Source organism: Hipposideros armiger, unplaced genomic scaffold (assembly GCF_001890085.2).
Source record: "Hipposideros armiger isolate ML-2016 unplaced genomic scaffold, ASM189008v1 scaffold_168, whole genome shotgun sequence".
In the NCBI taxonomy this organism is placed as follows: Eukaryota; Metazoa; Chordata; class Mammalia; order Chiroptera; family Hipposideridae; genus Hipposideros; species Hipposideros armiger.
The window spans coordinates 709,543-730,980 of NW_017731518.1; the positions used below are offsets into that span (position 1 = coordinate 709,543).

Below are 21,438 nucleotides of genomic sequence, written 5' to 3' on the forward strand. Positions count from 1 at the left end.
GCTGCTCAGCTCGGGCTGGACTCGAACCGCTGTTGCTCAGAGCTCAAACTCTTGAGTGAGCTCTTAACCAACTGAGCCACTTGGCCGGCCCCGTGTAGTTCTTTTTTGAAGCTAAAAAAAACAAAACTCGATGCTATAACCCTGAAAGCCAGGTACTGAGACCTCAGATCACAAGATGGCGGAGCCTCCAGTGACCCGTATCCCTGTGAGAGTATGTGGGGCAAAGACTGCCACCAACCTGCTTTGGATGTGTAGCATGAAGGCACAATAAATCTTTGTGGGGCTAAACCACAGATTTTTGAGGTTAATTTGTTACTGCAGCACAGCCTCACTTATCCAGACTAATACCAAGTACAGCTCATGTGGTGTTTTTGAGGTTCTGAAAAAGTTTTTTTTCTCATTGAAATTTCTCACATTTTCTTGTCTTACCTTTTTAACAAATCTAAGTGCTTATCCTATGCCAATATTAGTGACAGGGGTAGAGACATAATCCCTGAAAGAAAAATAACTCCAACAGCGGTAATGGTTTAATGGAGTTTTGCGTGTTGGTTAGCCTGTGGGGGCATGTAAATCCTGTGGTGGGGTAAATGGAGAATGACACAGATTTTAGTGAGATAGAGCTATGGGGAGTGATGTCTGGGGCAGGATACTTTTACATTGAAAACATGGCATTCCTGGTCATAATGGCCCTCTTTCCTTTTAATAGTTTCTATGTTACTCCTCTATATAAAATAGAAAAGAGCACTTATTTACTCACACTTAACCTGTGTCTTTAAAAAAAAAAAATCACCATTTTAAAAAACCTTCCCTTCTCTTTTCAACCCTTCTTGCTACTATTAAGGGCCCAGATATCTTGCCTTGTGACAACATAGAGAATTCCTTGGTTCTGTTTAGTTGCTGGTTAATGAAAGAAGTACCTCATTTCCCACCGTTTCCCATCATGCAGTATTTGTACCAGTCATACATCTTATATCTCTTGACTGAGTTTATGTTATTCCCCCTGCCCGAAATGATCTTCCCATTCCTAAGGGTCTACTTTTCCAAACCTCATCTGAAATGTTACTTTCTCTGGGAGGACTTCCCTGATTCCAACCCAGTGTTTCTCGTTCCTTCCCTCTTCTGTATCTCCAAATATATAAAAATAATTAAAAATCCAAGAGAGTTTGGGAAGGCAAACTCTTGTTCGATTTCATCTCGTCTGCCTAGAACCTGCTATATATTGGAAGTACTCAGAAAATGCTTGAAAAGACCCTCAAAGTTCCTGAGCTAACATCTAAGCACACTATAAACAGATCTATACAGGAGTTTGGTCAAGGGTCCCACTGCATTAAACTGCAAACATTTGTTTTTCTCTCTCCTTGTGAATTGCCTTCTTCCTCTTTGAAGTCCCAGACTTCCACCCTTTCTCCTTAGCTCTGGTTGCCATGTAAGCCTCAACTGCCTGGTTGTCTTTGGACCTCTTTTCTATGGAGCCCCTATACATATGAAATTAAACTTTATTTTCACCCATTAATCTATCTCATTCGAATTTAATTCTTAAGCCAGCTAGAAGAACCTGCAAGAGTAGAGGAAAACATTTTTTCCTACTAACAGTGGTCAAGAAAGATCTAAGAATACAGCACTTGAGCAGAGAGCAGAGTGAAATGAGGGAGCAGGCCATAGGAGTACTGGGGAGGCTCTTTCTAAGCAGAGGAAACAATACGTACTAAAGACCTAAGCTGGAAGTGCTTGACTTGTCCAAGGAGCTGCAGGGGAACCAATGAGTCTAAAGATCAGTGAGCAAGGAAGAAAGTGGTAGGTAGTGAGATCAGAGGCGTAGCCAGGGGTCAGATCCCTAAGGCCACAGTTATGACTTTAGATTTCACTTGAAATGTGATAAGAAGCCAAAGCGTCATGAGACAGAGGGAAATGATCTAGTTTGTATCTTAAAAGGATTGCTCTGCTGTGTGGAGAACAGGCTAAGAGGATGGGGGGCGGGACTTAAGAGTGGAGGAACATAGACCAGTTAGGAAGTTACAGTGGTGGTCCAAGCTAGAGATAATGAAAGTTTTGGCCTTGGCAACGGGGTGAATGGGGGTGAGACAGCATAGGATCTTGGGCCAGGGGTCAAAGGAATGCTGGAATGGACAGGAGCAATGCTGGGTAAATTGACCACAAGAATGCCACCACTCCATCACTCTCTACCCAAAAATGCAGGAGTAGCTGCTTATTATCTCCCTTCTAACCGGCTTACTTCCATACAGATGTTGAAACCACTATTCTGCATGCGCAGCTGATCAAGGTTTGACTGCTATACAACTTTGCTAGGGTGGCAATAATGAGCAGTCGGCCATCTTGCCCCACAGTGCAGGTGAGAACATGGTTATCAGGCAATGTAGCGGTAAAGGAAGCCCGTCTTTTTCAAAAAGCCCGCCGTTTTCAAAGCACCCACCTTTCCGTGCAAGCCTGTTTTGTCCTCAGCTTATAAAAGCAGCCAGGCAGAGCTGACCCGAGTCAGTACGGAGGACCTTCCATTCTTCTATACTGCCTCCCTTGTGCTCCAGCATAAGCTCAATAAAAATTTGTCTGGAATTTTTGCTGGGGTTTCCTCTCAACTTCTATCTTGGGGAACCCCAAGAACCCCAACACAGGTAACAGGGGCACTCTTTAATGAAAAGGGGAAACATTCAGGGAGGAGGAGGAAAGATGGGAATGGAAGAGATGGAAAGCAATAGTCTGGGACAAATCCACAGCGTGGTTTGAGAGACCTATTGCTATCCAAATGGAGATGCTGAGTATCTGGAGTTCAGGGGAGAAGTCAGGGCTAGAAATAAAAAAAATTAGGAATCAAATATAATAGATATTTAATACCATGTAAATTCATCAGGGCTAGCCACTAAAACAGAATCAACAGGATATACAAGTATATATGGAGCGAGATTTATTTTTTTTAATTGGCTCACAGTATTGTGGGGCTGGCAATTCCAGCAGTTATAAGGTTGCGGTAGGACTGACTCCGAAGGCAGTGTGGAGGTACCATTCCTTCCTCTTCCAAAGACCTCAGTCTTTCCTCTTAAGACCTTCAACTGATTGGATGAAGCCAACTCACATTATAGAGTAATCTGCTTTACTCAAAGTCTACTGATTTCAATGCTAATCACATCAGAAAATACCTCTAGACTGGTTGGTATTTGACCAAACAACTGAGCACCAACTTGACACATAAAATTAACCATCTGGGCCAGCTGAGTGCCACGTTGGTTAAGAGCTGGCTTGGGACACCAGCTCTGAGCAGCAGGGCCCGGTTCAGATCCCACATGAGGGCCAGTGACACTGCCCTCTACAGCTAAGATGGTGAGCAGCAGCTCCACCTGGAGCTGGGCTGCCATGAATCGCCTGTGACAGCATAGGCTGCAGCCCCTGCTGCAGTGGGCTGCCGTAAACTACAGTGAGTGGCTGGCAGCCAGCCTGAGTGGCTGGATGACGGCATGAGCTGCCGTAAGCGCCCATCCAATGGCCAGCGAGCAACTGCCACACCCGGGAAGAGCGCAATGATAATATAATAATACCAACATGGGCTAGTGAAGCGACATCCTCCACAACTAGACTGAAGAACAAAAGGACAGCAACTTGTCTGTTCCCCTTCCCCTGATTCCCCAGAACTGTTCCCCTCCCCCAACTCCCCAATAAAATCTTTAAAAAAAAGTAAAATAATAAAATAAAATTAACCATCACACCATGAGATGAGATCTAATTACTAAGGGAATTAACCTATTTAGAGAAATAAAGACAGTCTAGGACTGAGCCCCCACAAAGTGCGAAGGAGGAGAAGGATCCAGCAAAGGAGCCTGAGAAGCAGTTGAAAGAAGGTAGGAAAAAAAATAAAAGAATGTGGTGTCTCAGAAGCCAATGAAGGAAGATCAACTCTATCAAGTGTGGCCAAGAAGTCCTGCAAGATGAGGACTAAGCCATGGAAGCCACTGCTGATTTTTATGGGATGGCTAATTAGAGGAGAGTCAACCAGAAACAGAAAATAAGGACGTGGAGGTAGTATGTATAGCCAACTGTTTTAAGAAGTTTTGCTATAAAAACAGAAAAGTGGGAAAGTAGCTGAAGAGGGATGCAGGATCAAGGCAAGTTTTTTGTTTTATTGTTTTTTGTCTAAGAAGCAAATTAGGAGGGCATGTTTTGATGCTGAAGGAATAATCCAGCAGAGGGAAATCTGGCAATTCCCAAAGAGGAAAGGGGTGAGCGGAGATCATTGCCGAAGCAACGCCCTTTGAATCTACATCTATCATGCAATATAGGCTTTGAAGTCACATCTAGATTCTATCACTGATTAGAAAATCAAGTTATTCAACCTCTCTGCTTCATCATCCTCTTCCTACAAGGCTCTCTGTGGACCTTCTATCTCTTCATCTCACCCAAACCTCTTCTGAATCTCTATGCCCCAGCCCTTAGCCCTTTTTTAATCTCTTTAATTACCAAATGACAGGGCTTTGCTAACTCCCAATCATTCATCAAATCTTAGTTCGAACACGCCTTCCTATAGGAAGCCTGTCACATAGGTCAAATCCCCTTATGAAATACTCTCATGTTACCATGTATTCTTTCTGCTTAGTATATCTGCACTGTGCAGCCCAGTAGCCACTAACCACATGTGACTCCTGAGCACTTAAAATATGGCCAATGCAAGTGCAGATCTGAAGTTTTTATTTTATTTAATTAATTTAAATGTAAATAGCCACATGTGGGCAGGGACCAGGATTATTTATGCTCACCATGGTGTTTCCAGAATTTAATACAGGGCCCACACATATAATTGCTCAACAAATATTTGTTAAAAGATTCAATCTGTAAAATAGGGTATTACTAGTTAATTTGGGGATTCCATCTTTTTCCAAAGAGGAAAGGGAAAAAAGCCTTTATATGGTAACTATCAAAAGTTCTCAGTCCTCCTTATAAAGGTGAATTTGATCTTTAAGAATTTGATCTATCCCAGAGGGTAGCTGGGATAATAAATGAGGACTAAAAGATAATACTGGGTGATCTGAAGAAAATAACATCTGTAATATGCCTAGGAGTGCGCCTAAAACATAGTAGGTACTCAAAATGAAGTGGCCCATCAGCTCCACAGAGGGGAAGCAAATACTGGTGTGGGGAAATTGGAGAAGGCTTCAAAAAGCAGTGATATCTATAAGTGAACCATATTTTAAGGAATAATAAAAGTAGTAGTTAATGGGAGTAGAAGTAATGCCTAAGAATTTTTCACTACTCATATGCCAGGCATGAATCCAAGTCTTTACATAGCTAATTTAATTCTCACAACAATCCAATGAGTGAGCTATTACTTTTTCCATTTTACAGCTGAAAATGGCTGAGAGATAGGATAATTATCTTGCCTATGGTCACCTAGCTCATAAGTGACAGAGCTGACACTGACACCCAGTCCTTGGCTCTTACGACAATGCTCTTCTGCCTCTTGAACGGAATTTTTCTGGGGAGCAACATGTACAAAGACACAGCAGCAGGAAAGATCCTGCATGTTACTGCACGGGATACAGGAGCATAAGGGGAGATGAAACTATAAATATATGTTAGATTCAGTGTGGGGTTCACAAGGCAGCTAGGCTCTTTTCCCTACATTGTCAGTTAATCCTCAGAATCAGGGAAGAGTTACAACCATACCACAAAATTAGAAACTAAAATTCCAGGAAGTAAAGAATCAAGCCAAAGGTCGCGGAGCCCGTGTGTTGGAGTTAGGCTATAAACCAGGTATTAGGCGATAAGCCAAATCCACTGTTTGTCTTACAATTCAAAAATGTATATAGAGGTACAGGTGAAAAAGAGGTAAAAGCAACATGCTGTAGGGACAAAAAAAAAGCATTCACTTTTCTGACAAGGACCAGGGTGAACTTCATCCATGAAACATCCACCCTGAAAACCTTGAAACACTGCTTGGGGGACCATGATCTCTGTGAAGCCTTCTCTGATCAAACATATGGAACTAGTCACTCTTTTGTTTCTTACACTGAGCTACAGTAAAGCCGTCTGCTTACATGCCTGCCAATCTTAGAGCTGTCACTAACTGAGCACTTCTGTGCCAGGAGCTTTACACGTTCTCATTAATCATCTCCATAATCCTTCGGGATCTGTATTATCACCTCCATTTGCAGAGGAGTAAACCGAAGGTCTGACAGCCAGTCCAGGATTCACACCCTCATCCTCTCCTCTCTCCCCAACTTCAGGGGCTGGTCTTTGTATCCCCAGGACCTGGCACAGTGCCTTTCCCACAGTAGGTACTCGGTCAAGGTTTAAATTCAACTGGCACTTCATCAGGCTTCCAAATGTTAGTGAAGTGGAGAAGAGCATCTAAGATGTTCTGGTAAACCAGCGTTAGGTGGTGCGGGCGAGATACCCTGCTTGGCAGCATTTGCCAATTTTTTTGGTGTAAATACTCCCACTTTGGCTGATTTCAAGCTACCGACCTGCTTGAGAAATTCCTGAATGTTTAACAATGGCTCTCCTGAGCTAGTAGGAGCCAGTTCCAGCACACCACCCAAAAGTTCAAGGTCATCAGGTACAGCCACTTTCCTCCCACCTCTCCTCTTCAGGGCAGCTCTCTACACTTAGACTTCACTGCAACCTCAGAAGACAAGGCTAAGGATTACTCTACCTCTGCTAAGCTCACCTTGAGCAGGGCCCACAACCTATTCCAATTAAAGCGGTTTGAGGAATCCTTACATCCCTCAAACATGCCCTCCATATCTTTTCTTTCTTTCTTTTTTTTTTTTTTTATGCTCTCCCTGTCTTGTATCCAGGACTATTCAAGTCATTCAAATGTGCTCAGGTCTTCTCTTTTGTAAATATCTGAGCTGATCCCACAGCCCCATCCAGCTTTCTACTAACAAGCAGGATGGCCCAATAGTTATGGGAGGCTCCTCGGAAGTCACATAACCTGGCTTTTCTGCTGACATGCCCATATGCAAGTTCTGTTATCTCTCTGTGCCTCATCTGTAAAATGGCTATACAGTGCCTACACCTCAGGCGGTGGTTGTGGAAATTAGACGCGTAAGTAGCTGTGAAGGACTCAGATTATGGTAGGTATTCAATATGTGAGCGCTCATCACTATGCCCTTATGTGTGGTGTAAATCTAGGAAGACCTCAGTGTGGTTAAGAGTTTGGATTTTCCCCTTTTACAAATTACTCAAGTACTTGTCAACAGTGTGTTACACTAGATGCTGTTCAAAACTGCATTCAAGGTTGCAACCCATTCATCTCTTTTAATTAGCAGTCTATGGCTAAGCATTTTCCACGCTGCATTCATTCTCATAACTCAGTTTGTTCTTTCCCTGGCAGAGCAAAAACGTGATTTTTTTAAACATAATTTTCTTAAACAACTTGCTAAAAGAAGTGGAAAGGACACGAGGGACTTCTTAAAAAAACAGTACATGCATTTTGTATCACATGTACATACACTAGAACTTGCAGAGTTATTCCCTTTCGGCACTCCATTTGTTTTAGGTTTCTCAGTGTCCCATTTCAATTCTGGAGGGAAGAAAACATTTTTAATGTGAAAATCACGGGCCAGCAGAGCTTCGGGAGGTACAGGTTCTATTGCAGTAAACTCTCAGATGTCTCCTCTTATAAAATGAGATGCACCACCCTCACCACCAGCCAAGAGGCTGTGTGAATATCAATTAAGAGTGGTAAATAGCTTTTAGAGCCTACAGATCAAAGAAATGCTATATAGTTTATTATTATGATTAACCTCTAAATTCTTTAACCCTATTAGGTAGTAGATATTGAGAGGAACATCCCTCTCTGAGTTCTCCAAGAGCCGGAATTTCAGAATCCCAAGACAGTTGACAACTACAAGTCATTGGAGAAGGGTTGGGGTCATCTCATGGAGCTGAGCCTGAAGTAGCCTTGGATTTTCCCGGTTGGCAACTAACACAGCATACACGGATTTGAACTAACAGGGACCTATGTTTCATTTATAACCTTAGATAATATTAAAACCAGCTTTTCCATTCTAACGACAGATAAGAACATTGCAATTCTCCACCAAAATAGTTCTGAAGTCCTTTATCTACAGATTTACGATGCTTATTTAATCTTTCGATAATCTCAGGGACTCTTTTGAGGCTGTGTTGCAATGAAGGAAGCTGGACTGTCTCCCAATCTTTTCTATTAGGGTTCAATGTTAACCATTAAGTGAGTTTACTAGGCCTCTAGTTCAGTGTTCAGTCATTGGCCTTTCCAAGAAGGCAAACTATTTTCCACGTCGCTACCATCATATAATGACCATATTATGGTGCCTCTATACTTAGGATTTCAATAGGAGACAAATGTATGGTTTATATGGAAATTAATGAACCAACCTCAGCTGTTCCACAGGAAAAACCAAGATGTTATTAGTATCATTAACTGAACTCTTATTTTTAGTGTGCACATCACTTCCCAAAATCAAGATTGCATTCCCAGTCTCTTTCAGCACATATATGTCTAAATGACTATATTCTGGCCAACAGGATGTACGTACGCTGTCATGTGCAACGTCTGGGAAGTGTTCTCAAAAGGAAAGGACATGCTCACCTTCAACGCTTCTTCTAAGTGATGACAGGAGTTTGGGTACCCACCTTGGAACACAAGGGGAAGACAAACGCTGAGAACTGTGGGTCATGAGACTAGGACTCCACATTGGATCCAACACTTAGAATATGGTGAAAGCCCTGGACAGACGACCTCCTCTAGACTTGTTTTAGCTGAGAGAGAAATAAGCTGACATCTATCTTCCGCCACTGTTATTTTGGGCTTGCTGGCACATGTGGCCAAACCTAGTCCTAACCAAAACACTATGTGACATTGCAGGAAACACTTTTATTTCCATTAGAGGAAATTACAAAGCAAGAAAGGAAGGAAGCAAAGAAGAATAAGAGCCATTTAGAATCTCATCTCACCATCTGGCGGCAGTCAAGATCAAAGGCGCTTGTTTCAGTCCACAGGCTTCCCCTGAGTGCTTGCTTTTATTCATTCCCCAGCTTCAAACCTCACCTACAGAGTAAACCCACCCACTCATGCGGACCTAGGTACCCACCAGACTATATACCCACATTGGACAATCACGACGTGTCCAAAATCAAATGCATCACCTTCCCTAGTCTAAGTTCTGTCTCTTCTCTCAGTGAATGATACCGCCATCCCCCCTTCTTCAGCAATCAGAGCAGCATGCTTCACTTCTTCCTCTATTTCATCTTGCATGGGGCTGTGATCATCTGTCTCCCATATGAAAACTTTCCCCTAAGGGAGAACCGGATCGTGGTCACCTGTGTTTCCTCGGAGCCTGTTGCACTGGCACGATAGGTGCACAATTATTTGAGTGATTATTCATATTTTGTGTATTTCTTTCCAGTCTATTTCCTGTGCTTTTTAAAACAAGATGTGACTACGCTACAAACACTATTTGAAATTCTTTGTTTTTTCTTTAAACAGTATACTATAGACAATTTCCCCCGTGCTATTAAAAACTCTGTGTGAATCATTTTTAATGGCTGCATAATATTACATGAGTTAGCAGCTACTACTGAGCACTGATTATGTGTCAGGAATAGTACGAGGCATTTTGCATACGTCCTCATTTGATCCCCACATTATAGATGAGGAAACAGGCTCACAGAGGAGCAAAGAGCTCTTCACTTGTGGTGACAATGACTAACGGCCCACAATAGATAATGAGGCCATGAAAGGCAGCACTCATATAATTAATGTATAAGAGCAGCATCTCCAATATTTGTTGAAAAAATGAAAAGAATCAACAATTGACTGGAATGTATATCTGGCAACTGAAAAGAGATTTATCTTGCCTTACAAAAAGCTTACTCTAATTGTACCCTTTTCATATCTAAGTATACTGGGAAAGGACATTAATTAAACACTGTTAGATGTATTACAAACATTATCCTATTTGATCCAAACTACTCAAACACAGGAGTAACACTATCCCACTGGCATGGACTTGAATCCAGGTCTGCGTACTACAAAAACATTTTCCTACTTCCTATTTAAGAGAATTCCTTTTATAAAATGTGTGAGTTATTCTCTTAAATGGATAGTCAACTTCCCTACCCTCCTTACATTCATTCCAAAACCAAAATTTACTTAAATAGCAGTATATATGTATAGATTTGTGTGTGAATGCTACATAAGCACTGGTCTCCATCCTTTGGATCTGTTTCTATTAAGAGCAAAGCACACAGTAGGGATCCGATCAGTGCAGTGGTTATTTCCATAAGTAGCACTAATACTAATGTAAAAAGCAGCCTGGTGCAGGGTGTGTGTGTGTGTGTGTGTGTGTGTGTGTGTCAGAGGACAGAACCATGGCTGACAAGATCATAAGCACAGGTTAGATCAGAGAACAGCTTGGCATTGATGAAGAGCCTGGCCTCTGGAGCCAGACGCCTTAGTTTCAAGTTCCAGCTCTGTCACTTATTGGTTGTATGAAGTTATCTAACCACTTTGTGCCTTCCTCATCTGTGAATATAATCGCACAGAACTATATGATTAGTTAACACTTCAAGTGCTGAGAGCAGGGGCTCACAGAAATCGCCATATCAGAGCTTCCTGCTATTATTATTCCATGAGGAACATGAACAGACAATTCAGACAATGAAATACAGTAAATGAAATGCAATTCAGATAATGTAATGCAGCATATAGAAAAACAATTTTGCCTCACTTATAATCAAAAAAATACAAATTAAAAACTTTTTTACCTCTCAAATTGGCAAACAATAATTTTTGAAAACCTATTATTATTTCTTAAAACTTCATTGAGCTTGTGAGGTTACCAATTTGTACACATCATTTAAAAGGCTCTAGAACTTTAAAAATGCTCACATTCTGACCCGGAAATCCATTCCAGTAATCTAGCCTAAGAAAATAATTCTAAATACAGCAAAATCTTTATGTACAAAGAAAAATATTTCTAACCTGTTATTCTTTAATAGCAAAAAATTGGCAACACGCTATTTGTCCAACCATAGTGGAATGGCTAAGTAAATATATGGACTATTTTATAGCAACTGGGTAAACTATTAAGAACTTTAATAACATGCAAAAATGTATTAAATAGCAAATCAGAACACAGGATATAGAAAAGATACACACAATAAAAAAACTAAAAATAAAAAAGAAACAAACAAAAAAGATACACAAAATATTAATAGTGATTATCTCTGAATGTAACTATATATGATTTTTATATTTTATTATACTGCAGTCTCCCAATTTTCTAAAACACACATTTTTACAGACAAATCCAAAATGCTTAAAGAATATTTTAAGCCTCATTCATAAATTAAAAGACGCCCCCACGGATACCTACTTCCTGTAGGAAAAGCTTCTTTACTTTTCCACTTTTCTCTCTCATCATTCTGATTCACTCTGAATGAACAAGCCATGATATTTTCTAGTTAGTTTTTGTTTACAGCCATGAATTCCTTACTAGTTTTTTCCACCAGGAAAACACCTATCCACTATCCCATCACAGTTACTCTGTGATCCTACAGTCTTTTCAGATACCTGATTACTCTAAAATTAGAAGGGAGGCAGATGCAAACAGGTAGAATGACCTTAAAGAACGAGACCATGCCTTATTTCTCTTTTTAGTTCTGCTAGGGCTACATCTGTTGAATGAATAAGTGCCCGAAATACATCTGTTGAATGAATAGGCATCAATACCAAGTGGTGAGATCTGAGCTAAGTAAGCTAGGGCACCTGGGCATGTAAGGCGCTTTTATTTGTTTAAGAAAAGGGTACTGGGAAACCAGGCAGGCCTGGGCTTGACAGAGCAACACTGAGTAAGTTACTAAAATGCTAAGCATCTGCGTCCTCATTTGTAAAACAGAATCTTAAATCCAGCAACCTCACGAGGTTATTGTGAGGATCAAGTGAGAGAGGTGTGAAACACTGGCATTAAAAAGGAATTCAAATATGAGTTCCTCTCCCTCTTGCTGAAGGCATTGAAGCCATGCTCTCTATAAGCAGCCAGGGGACAAAGATGATATACATCAGAATCCCCAAGCTAGTGACATATGGCATCCAGATACACACTGATGACAAACTGTCACACAAGTCCTCTCAAACCTTATATCTGCTTTCCACACTGATAGCTGAAGAATGGCGGCCACTGCCAGACCTAATTCAGATGAATACAGTGATGCTGTCTGTTCCTCAGATCAAGCCTAAGATAGAAGGCTTCATATATCAACAAGCCCTGTGAGTGGCAGCTCATCCGCAGGGAGAGCCAGGGTGCAGCTGGCATGGTGGCAGGTTGTACAAGCTCTGGTTACAACAGCCACCATCACATCCAGGAACACCTATCATAGTATCAATACCATGAACATCATACATAGGGCAGGTAGGGTGCAGCATGAAAGGTTCTGAGGAGGTAGTCGGGGGAAGCAAAGGGGAGGGACCAGGAATCACCGATGAGTTCACTGGCAAGCCAGCTATCTTCTATATTAATACTCTTCTACACTTTGTTTCCTCATCATCATAAGGTGATATCACCTGTGGCATTTTGCACATTAAACAGGAGAACACGCATCAGCCTCTGGCACAGGAAGGACAGTACTTATGACTATTACCCCTGCCCACACGCAGATGCTAATGCCATGCCTTCCAGGGGCTGAGCTCCTCTCCAATACCAGTCTCGGTAGATCTGAGTTGATTTTGATGGTTGCTCTCAAGTAATAACCTTAATTTATATAGACTGGTCCAAAACACAGCCCCAGGAAGGAAGAGGAAAATGTCAGGGTGTTGGGGGAGGGTCCCAGGCAGCTCACGTTCCCTTCTTGATTTTCTCTGACAGCAGATACAACTGCACACACAGGAATGCACTGCGCAGTCACTCCACTACCAGTCCAGCTAGGTGGTTACACGCACTGGCTGCCACAGGCCCTCAGCTCTAAAGGGAGATAAAGGGGATTTTGGGGGCCAGGGGTGGAAAGCAAGCCTAACTCCGTAAGAGCAAGGAGCACACCTGCCTAGTTCCCTACTGCAGTTTCAGTGTTTGGTACAGAGTCTAGCACACAGCAAGCACCTGGTAAACATGCTGGCTGAGTAAATGCACCCACCTGATTCTATACCAAACACCTCTACCAATGGATCCCCTGGCTCTTTGAGAATCTTCTAGGATCTAGGCACTGAGATTAGGTAGCCAATGCTGGTGTGAAAATCACGCCTAGGGAGGGTTCTTCGTGGAACTAAGCAGAAACAGATAAGAGACCACATCAGCACTCAGAGACAACATCAGCAATTCCAGCCCTGAAATTACAAGTTTCTTGATGACATGGACCAGATTCTATACGAGCATCTCTCCTATGTGGCTGGATGTGAGGCCCAGCACCCAGCGTACTCCTCCTATGCTGGGGACAAGTAAATCTCACAGAATCCAACATTTTTGGATTAACACTCAAACTTCCTACTTGCCTTAGAACAGAGGATGTCAAACTTTTGGTGTCAGTACCTCTTTACACTTATAAATTAATTACTGAGGACCCCAAAGAACTTTTGTTATATAGGTTACAGCCATCAATATTTATCATATTAGAAATTAAAACTGAGACATTTAAAAATATTTACTTATTAATTCTCTTAAAATTAACACTAATGAACCCATTACATGTCAACAACAATTTAATTAAAATAACTATATTTTCCAAAACAAAAAAATATAATGAGAAGGTTGCTATTATTTTACATTTTTGCAAGTTTTTAGTGTCTGGTTTAAAAAAAGACAGCTGGATTCTCATATTAGCTTCTTCATTCAATTTATTGTGCTACCTATTGTTTCGGTAGAAGTATATGATAAAAACCAAAAGTCAAGTGGAAAAAAAGAGAAATATTTAATAGATTTTTCACATAATTGTGGATATTTTTCTTTGATACTACACCAAAAACTCAACAAGTAATAGCTGATTAAAGGTTAGCTGCAACATGGAATCTGAAACCATACGGATGAGCTTTTTCATACTCTATCACACTATAATCCATTGGTCTATCTTATTCTTCCAATGGCTTTTTTACCCATGAATGACTTTGTAAGACATTGATCATTCAGAAAATATTCATTCACTAAGTTATGCAGATCTTCCAAATGTGAACATATTTCAGTATACAATATCAAAAGAATTACATTCATAAATATTACCACTGAAGTCTTTTAAGTATTGAAAAGCTATCAAGCTTTCATGGCAGATACAACTCTCAAAATTCTAATTTTCACCTGAAAGCTCCAAATTTATCATTGGCAATGAATATTGTCATTTGTTTTCCTTAAAGTGACAGACTCACTTTATACATTTTTGGGGGAAATGTCTGCCAAATACCCAAGTCTGAATAACCAGAGTTTGACTGTCAGTCATTTGTTCAAGTACATGTGGTGTCCCATGAAAAACGCAGCTAGTCCAGTTTGCAACTCAAACTATTAATTGCACAAGTGCTTTTCCTTGAGACAACCATCATACCATCATACTTCGTGCTGCAAAAACACTTTATGCATACTTCCCTAATCACACAGAATATTAAAATTACCTATATTCAATAAAGGGTTGATACTTTAATAAAGTGAATAATTTTTGCTACTTCATTAAAAATAGTCCTAAGTAGGGCTGGCTGAGTGGCTCAGTTGGTTAAGAGTTGGCTTAAGAGCAACAGGACTGCGGGTTCGATTCCCACGTGGGCCAGTGACACTGCGCCCGAGCTGAGCTGTCATTGAGCTGCCTACAGGTGGCAGGATGGCTTAGCCGGTGTAACAACAAGATTGCCTGTTCGATGGTGGGCTACGCCAACCCTCAACTAAGACTGAACTCAGCAAATTGAGCTGAGCTGCTGCCCTGCATGGCTCAGTGGATAGAGCATGCGCTCTTAACAACAAGGCTGCTGGGCTTGACTCCTGCATGGGATGGTGGCTACGCCCACCCACAACTAAAACTGAACTTGGCACCTTGAGCTTAGAGGCCACGAGCTGCAGATGGGAAGCCAGATGGCGAATGGACAAAGACTGAAGGACAACAACTTGGCTGGTCCCCTCCCCCAATTCCCCAACACTGTTCCCCTCCCCCAATTCCCCAATAAAATCTTAAAAAAAAAAAAATAGTCCTAAGTAAAACTGACATTTTCTGTTACTGTGACTGTGTGGTAATGAAGACTATAATATAAACTCGTACAGTTTGGTGCTCCTACTTTGATTCATGCTAAGACACCAGCAGTTTTACCCACCATTGCTTTTGCAGTAAAATGGTAAATTACATCTTAACATTACCATGAAAATAGTTTTGACCTTGAGGACCCCCAAAAGGTCACAGGTGTATCCTCAGGGGTCTGTGTGGGGAGCCGGAGGTCTGCAGTAAGGGTTAAGCCTGAAAGCTGGCAGGCTGACAGGCTCTCAGGCCCAGGTGAGCAGCGTGGGAAGGTTGGCCGCTGAGGAGAAAACAGCCAACGGCCTTGAAAGCTAGAGCGGAATGCCATCCTGTTAACAGTTTCCGCTTGCTATGTTTTGTTTTACTTCGGGAGATTGCTTCCCCACACCCTATGGAAAGGCCCAACGGAGGTGTTCCCTTAGAGGAGGGAACTACTCCCTCAAGCTCCCCAAAACCCCCTGCCTAAGGAAAGTTACTTTTGCTATAAAAGCTGTGTATAAACAATAAACACTGCCACTCGCTGCCATCAGCATTGGGTGGACCTCCTGTTCCCAGCTTTCGTCTCTAGTCTCTTTCTTTTCCAGTCTCCCACCCAGTCCTCCCAGGTACCCTTTCAGTAAGCTCCTGGCTGACGAGTCGGGAGCGCTTGGTTGGAGCGCGGGTCGCATCAGGTCTGCAGACCACATTTTGAGAACTGCTGCCTTACTCTAAAACTCCTGATCTGTCCCTGCAAGCTGCCCCAGTTCCAGACTGTAAGTGAGCATGAGAAGGAAGCAGCACCTTACGTGTGATGAAGCGACAAGTAAGGACACAGACAACCATCAGCTCCCTCACCTAGCAAGAGGCCCCGATCCTTCACCTGCAGAAGCTGGTTCTAGTCGATCCTATCCCAGCTCACACACTTCAGGCTTAGGCAGCACTTGAGCAAGGGGCGAGTGGGAACTCCTAGCCGTGAGCTATAGATCTACGGCCACTTCCACAATAAAGGGAAAGAGCTTCCCGTCTGTTTATGTTGCCAGAATGAAAATTTCGAAGTAGCTGATGCTTGCCTCTACTGACCTGCCATCTGCCTTTTAGCACGCTGGTCAATCTTCCTGCTTTCTCATGCCCTCAAGCGCCATCCTGCCATCCTATCCAATGTGGCCCCCCTTATTTCTCCCATCCTTAATGGACAAGTTCATTTGTTTATCTTATTCATTTAATTAGCTTGTTGTGATTTTTTTTTCTAATTCACACCACGTTGCAAGTGACTTCACTCTTCCCAGCAAAATTTATATGTGTACAAGGCTACATTTTGGCCAAGATGAAATTTTAGTTATTGGGATTTCCTTGCATATACTATGGGGAGTTTAGGGGAAGAGCTTTCCTTGGTGGAGGAACAGAAAGGTCACGCCAGCGGAGGCAGACAACATGGTATTATGGAAAAACACATAGACTTTGGAATTAGACAGGCCTGTGTCCAAATTACAGATCCATACTTATAGGACTTTATGGAAGTTATTTGACTTCTCTGGGACTCAATTTCCTCATCTGTGAAATATGAATAATGTCTTCCTTGCAGAGTCCTTGCAGGGATCAATGACATTATGTAAACCTGCAGAGTCCCTATGAAACGGTAGGCATTCAATGAGTGGCAGCTACTACCTGATTCTATGTTACAGAATCTGTCTTTAGAAGCATCAAATAATAGTTTCCTGCCCCACAACTACCAAGTTCCTCCTGATCCTAGAGATGAGTTTTCTAACCCAATTACCACGTCTCTCTCTAGCTGAGTCTGTTCTCTATTGTTTTACTCCTTTGCGGACTGGACTGAGACTATAAGTGCCGAGGAGTCTACTTCCCCAAGCTACTCGGCATGAAGGTTACCTATGCTTCCTGATCTGGAGGGGCCTACTTTTCCTATAGAAATGATGACCCTGGGCAATTGACCAGATTCCTACCGATGTTGGACTGATGAATCTTTGGGATTTAGACCTATGAACAAAACACATGAGCACCGTGGTCCTCGGAAGAGGCTTTCTGTTTTACTCCAGCAACCTTTCCCTGGGATTTCAGCCACAGGCGACTATTACCCAATGGCTGCTTTTAGGGATCTTTATCCCTACTGGTCTTTATACATCCTTGCCACAATTTCTGAATGCATCTCAATTTATATTTTATTCAAGTACTATTTGGTATGGCTTGCCAGAAAGGAGACAAATTTGCAAAAAATAATAAAGTTACCATAAAACCAGCAAGTATTATACCTATAACTAGACTTAAAGTTAATAGTCAGAATGATTTCAACAACAGGAAACTCAGAGTGATAACAAGGCTATATAGTAGGTGAAGACTAAGGGTACATATGATTCATCCTGGGGGAATGCCCCGTCTAAATGGTCAAAAGAAAAATCAACCGGTAAGAACTCACTGCACAATAAAAACCTCAAGGAAGAAAAATAAAAGCCAGACAGAATAAACTAAATAAAGTATATACTCAGCCGATATGATTTACATATTAAACAGACTCTTACCTGCCTGATCAAGTTCCAGCAAAAGATAAGGAACATGCATTGAGTTAAATAACTTCTTTACCTGGAAGGATTTGAAAAACAAGGGGAGAATGTCAAAACACAATGGTAATAACCAACAGAGAATTCTCTTACCCAGCTTTGTTACTTTTCTCCTCAATCAGCCTTCTCCTTTGGAAACTTTCCAGTTTATTTTTACACAACCCACAAGATTCTCCCTGTTGATAATAATGCCATTTAAAGGTTATTTGAAGTCTCTTGATTGTACTCTATTTTCAATGATTCATCTGTATGGCTTTATAAAATACCTTTTACACGTTTAGTGACTCAGTCAACTCCACTATAAAATGGGTTTAATACTAACTATGTTTCAAAAGCCACTGGAATACATAATCTTTCCAAAACATTATGAGGCAACTCTGAGAAAAAAAGCATACCCTACAATAGTCAAACTATTATTTATGCTTTGGCCCAGTAACCTAAAATCAGCAAATCATATACAAAAGTCATATGCTCAAGATTATACAAATTATACCGGTAGAAAAACAAAATTTTACTTGAAGGGTAAGAATTACTTTTGCCAAATTTATACCACAAAAATAACATTTAAATTACTGGTAAAAGGGATGTTAAAGTGACGTTTACATACAATTCACAAACAGCCTGACATTAATACTTCAGGGAAGTTTGGAGCCACACACATTCCTTCAGATGACACAATACAATGAAAAAGGCCAGAGTTGCCTGGAGTTCACAGAAATCATCCAAGGAATGTATTCTTCTCTCATTCGAATTTAACTACTAAAACAGTAGGCTTCTCATTGTACAAAAGTACCCTGGGAGGTGTTTATTATCAGTGCAGGACCAAATATAGCATTTCTACAAAACTGAGGGAATAAATCCATTCCCACCTCGGTGGCCTTCCTCTTATACTCCTTTGGACAGCACCTATGCCCCAGTCTGAACCAGCTCCCCCTGGCAACATACATTTAAAAAGACAGGAAGCCTTTTGAAGAATGATGGGGTAAGGAGAGGGACTTTAAGGATAGGGCAGGAAAGCTATAGCTGGGAGACCACCTGGATAAAAGTCAACCCATTTTCCAAAGCCCATTTGCCAAAACTAAAAAAGTTCACACACATACAAAATCATGGACGTGTAAGATTTCTTTAGCCACTCTGTTTTAAAAATAAACCATTTGCAGTTTGTTACAAAAAAATAAAAAAACAAAAAATAAGTTTTCCAGATTTAGAGAGTAAGTCTTAAAAGAAGCTCTGAAAACTAGTTATCAAAATTTGATATGTGAATGTAAAAATATACTCTTATACTCTCTAGGTTCCAGAGTACACACTGACCCCACATGACCCCACGTCAAGAAACTGTTTTGTAGGCTATTTTAACTCTGATTAAAGATCTGTATTGAATAGCAGAAGTGCCAGTTTCTGGAGTATTCTTATGGAGAGAAGTAGAGGATGGTAAACTTTGCCATAAAATAGACACACTATTGAGAAATGGCAGTGGGTCTGGATATCAAGCAATAGATAAGCCATAATGAGACATCATCCCCTAATTCCAACTGAACACTTCTGACTTCCCACTGAAATATCTATAAGAAACAAATACCACATTTTCAGAAAAGGTATGGAGGGTTTATCTTTGCACTTTAAATCCACTCTTCACATTTCAAAGCACACAGGGTAATGTGTTACACAACAAGCAGGAAACTAAATTCATGTAGAAGTTATTAATAATTTCTTTGTGGGCATTTCCCAACTTGAATCAATGCAAATTATATTACTCACCTGAGAGAGAAATCTAAATTAATCAGACCAAGTATGAATGAAGTGTCTCCATTCTCATTTACTCACATCACAATTGTTAAATGAGATGATAAGATCCAAACTGAAGGAAATACCCTGGGGAAATTCTACTTAATGGTAATAAAAAAAAAAAAAAAAGAATGCGAATAGCCAAGTATGTATGTAAGTTATACCCCCCCCACACAGAAGAAAACCCCTGTTTTTTACCAGGAGAGGCACCTAACGATCCTTCATGGCCAAAGACATTGAAAATTAATTTCCATGCCAATTGGCACAAATCTGAAAACAGTTTTTATATTATGTATTTGGAAAAACTAAGGAACTGGTATTTATCAAGATAAAGCCAGGGGATGTTTGTCTGGAAGATCTGGCATATCCAGGAATTATTCAGATGATGACATTAAATAAAGTTGCCGGAATAACTACATAGTTTAATAAGAGAAGTGTGCAAATACCTGACACAAGTTTTATAGGCAAAGGACATTTAATAAACAGAAAAAGAAAAAGGCCCTTTCAGAGACAGGTAGGAGAGCTGAGAAATGACGTTGGCAGAGTTCAGGAAGAAGATAGTAAGGATAAGAGTAACAACAGGTCAAAGAGCTTTGCACAATTGCGAGAAACAGGAAACCTAACTGCACAACACTAGTCGCAACCCTGACCACACTAGCCCAACCCTTCATCGCAGAACTAGAACAGAGTCAAAACTGGAGTTGTCCGTTCTTTAAAAGTGTTTTAAAATATAAATACAGTGACCAAATCGTGCCTGGCACATAGTAGGCGTTCAAATGGTAGCTATTATCAATATAAATGTGTACTGTAGGCTTCCAAATGCTTTCCCATTGATTTGAAGTCATTTGGGCCTCATAATAAAGCTGTATATTTAACCAATGTAGTAGAAAAGGTGGTATTGTCATCCTTATTTTGCTGTTGAGTAAACTGAAATTTACAGAAAGAGAACTGAGGCCTTTTAACTCCACGTGTTCTTTCTAGCATACCACCATGAGTATGGAGCTTTGAAGGAAGAGGCTAGGCTAGAAAAACTAACCGCTCTTATAGGATTGATTGTACTTGGAATAGAGACAGGTATTTGTTGATTGCCATCCAACCCACAGAAGGAAGAGCACCATCTAAGATTTTAAGTCCTGAAAGGAAAACCAGAAAAGCAAGCAGTTTTTTTCTTTAACAAACACTTATATAACATTTTACTATGTGCCATGCATGTTTGATGCTTTTATAAATATTAATGAATTGACTCCTCATAACAAACTTATGAGATAGGTACTATTAGTATGCACATTTTACAAATGAGGAAACTGAGGCACAGCAGGTAAATAACTTAACCAAGGTCACATGGCTAATAAGTCACAGAACCAAGATCCAAACTCTGACTTCAGAGTCCACGCTCTTAAACATTTTTGGTAGCAGATAAAATTAGACAACATTAGGGCTAAAAGGAAACTCAATAATCAACTAGTCCAAGCCATTCATTTTAAAAATTAAACAAACAAGGGAGAGGGGCCTCAGAAGTGGACAAGATCACTAGGGCTAAATAACTAGGCCCCAGAAGCCAGGAATTATACAGCAGATTTCAAAACCCAGCCCTCTTCCAAATTCTCTAACACTCACTGCCTATACTAATCTTTTAGAATTTAGCACAGGTTATCTTAGATCCTTTTTCTTTTTAAGCCTCTGTTCTGCCTCCTCAGTTAGACTAAACCCCCTAGGGATGGCACTGTGTTTCCTGTCTCTTTGCAGCCCTCCTGCTAATATGACCTCCTACACAAAAGGGCCCTGGATGGCATTGTTAGGGATGACGCTTCAGGTGGCAAAGATGCAATCCAGGTTCAATAAGAAACAAAGACTAAAAGGTTCTGTCTCCTTTAAGCGTTTCCCCCTTTTTTTCTTATTTGGAAAAATAGAGGGG

General features: G+C 40.9%; 1 protein-coding gene across 1 annotated transcript in view; it reads right to left on the reverse strand.

The window, feature by feature from the left end:
- The window catches only part of TXNRD1 (thioredoxin reductase 1), a 78,673-nt gene extending 60,951 nt beyond the window's left edge, over window positions 1–17,722 (reverse strand). Inside the window, exon 1 of the mRNA XM_019651886.1 lies at window positions 17,700–17,722. The gene's annotated coding sequence lies outside the window, so the exon portion shown is untranslated. The remainder of the gene's footprint in view (window positions 1–17,699) is intronic.
- Window positions 17,723–21,438: the final 3,716 nt, after the last annotated feature.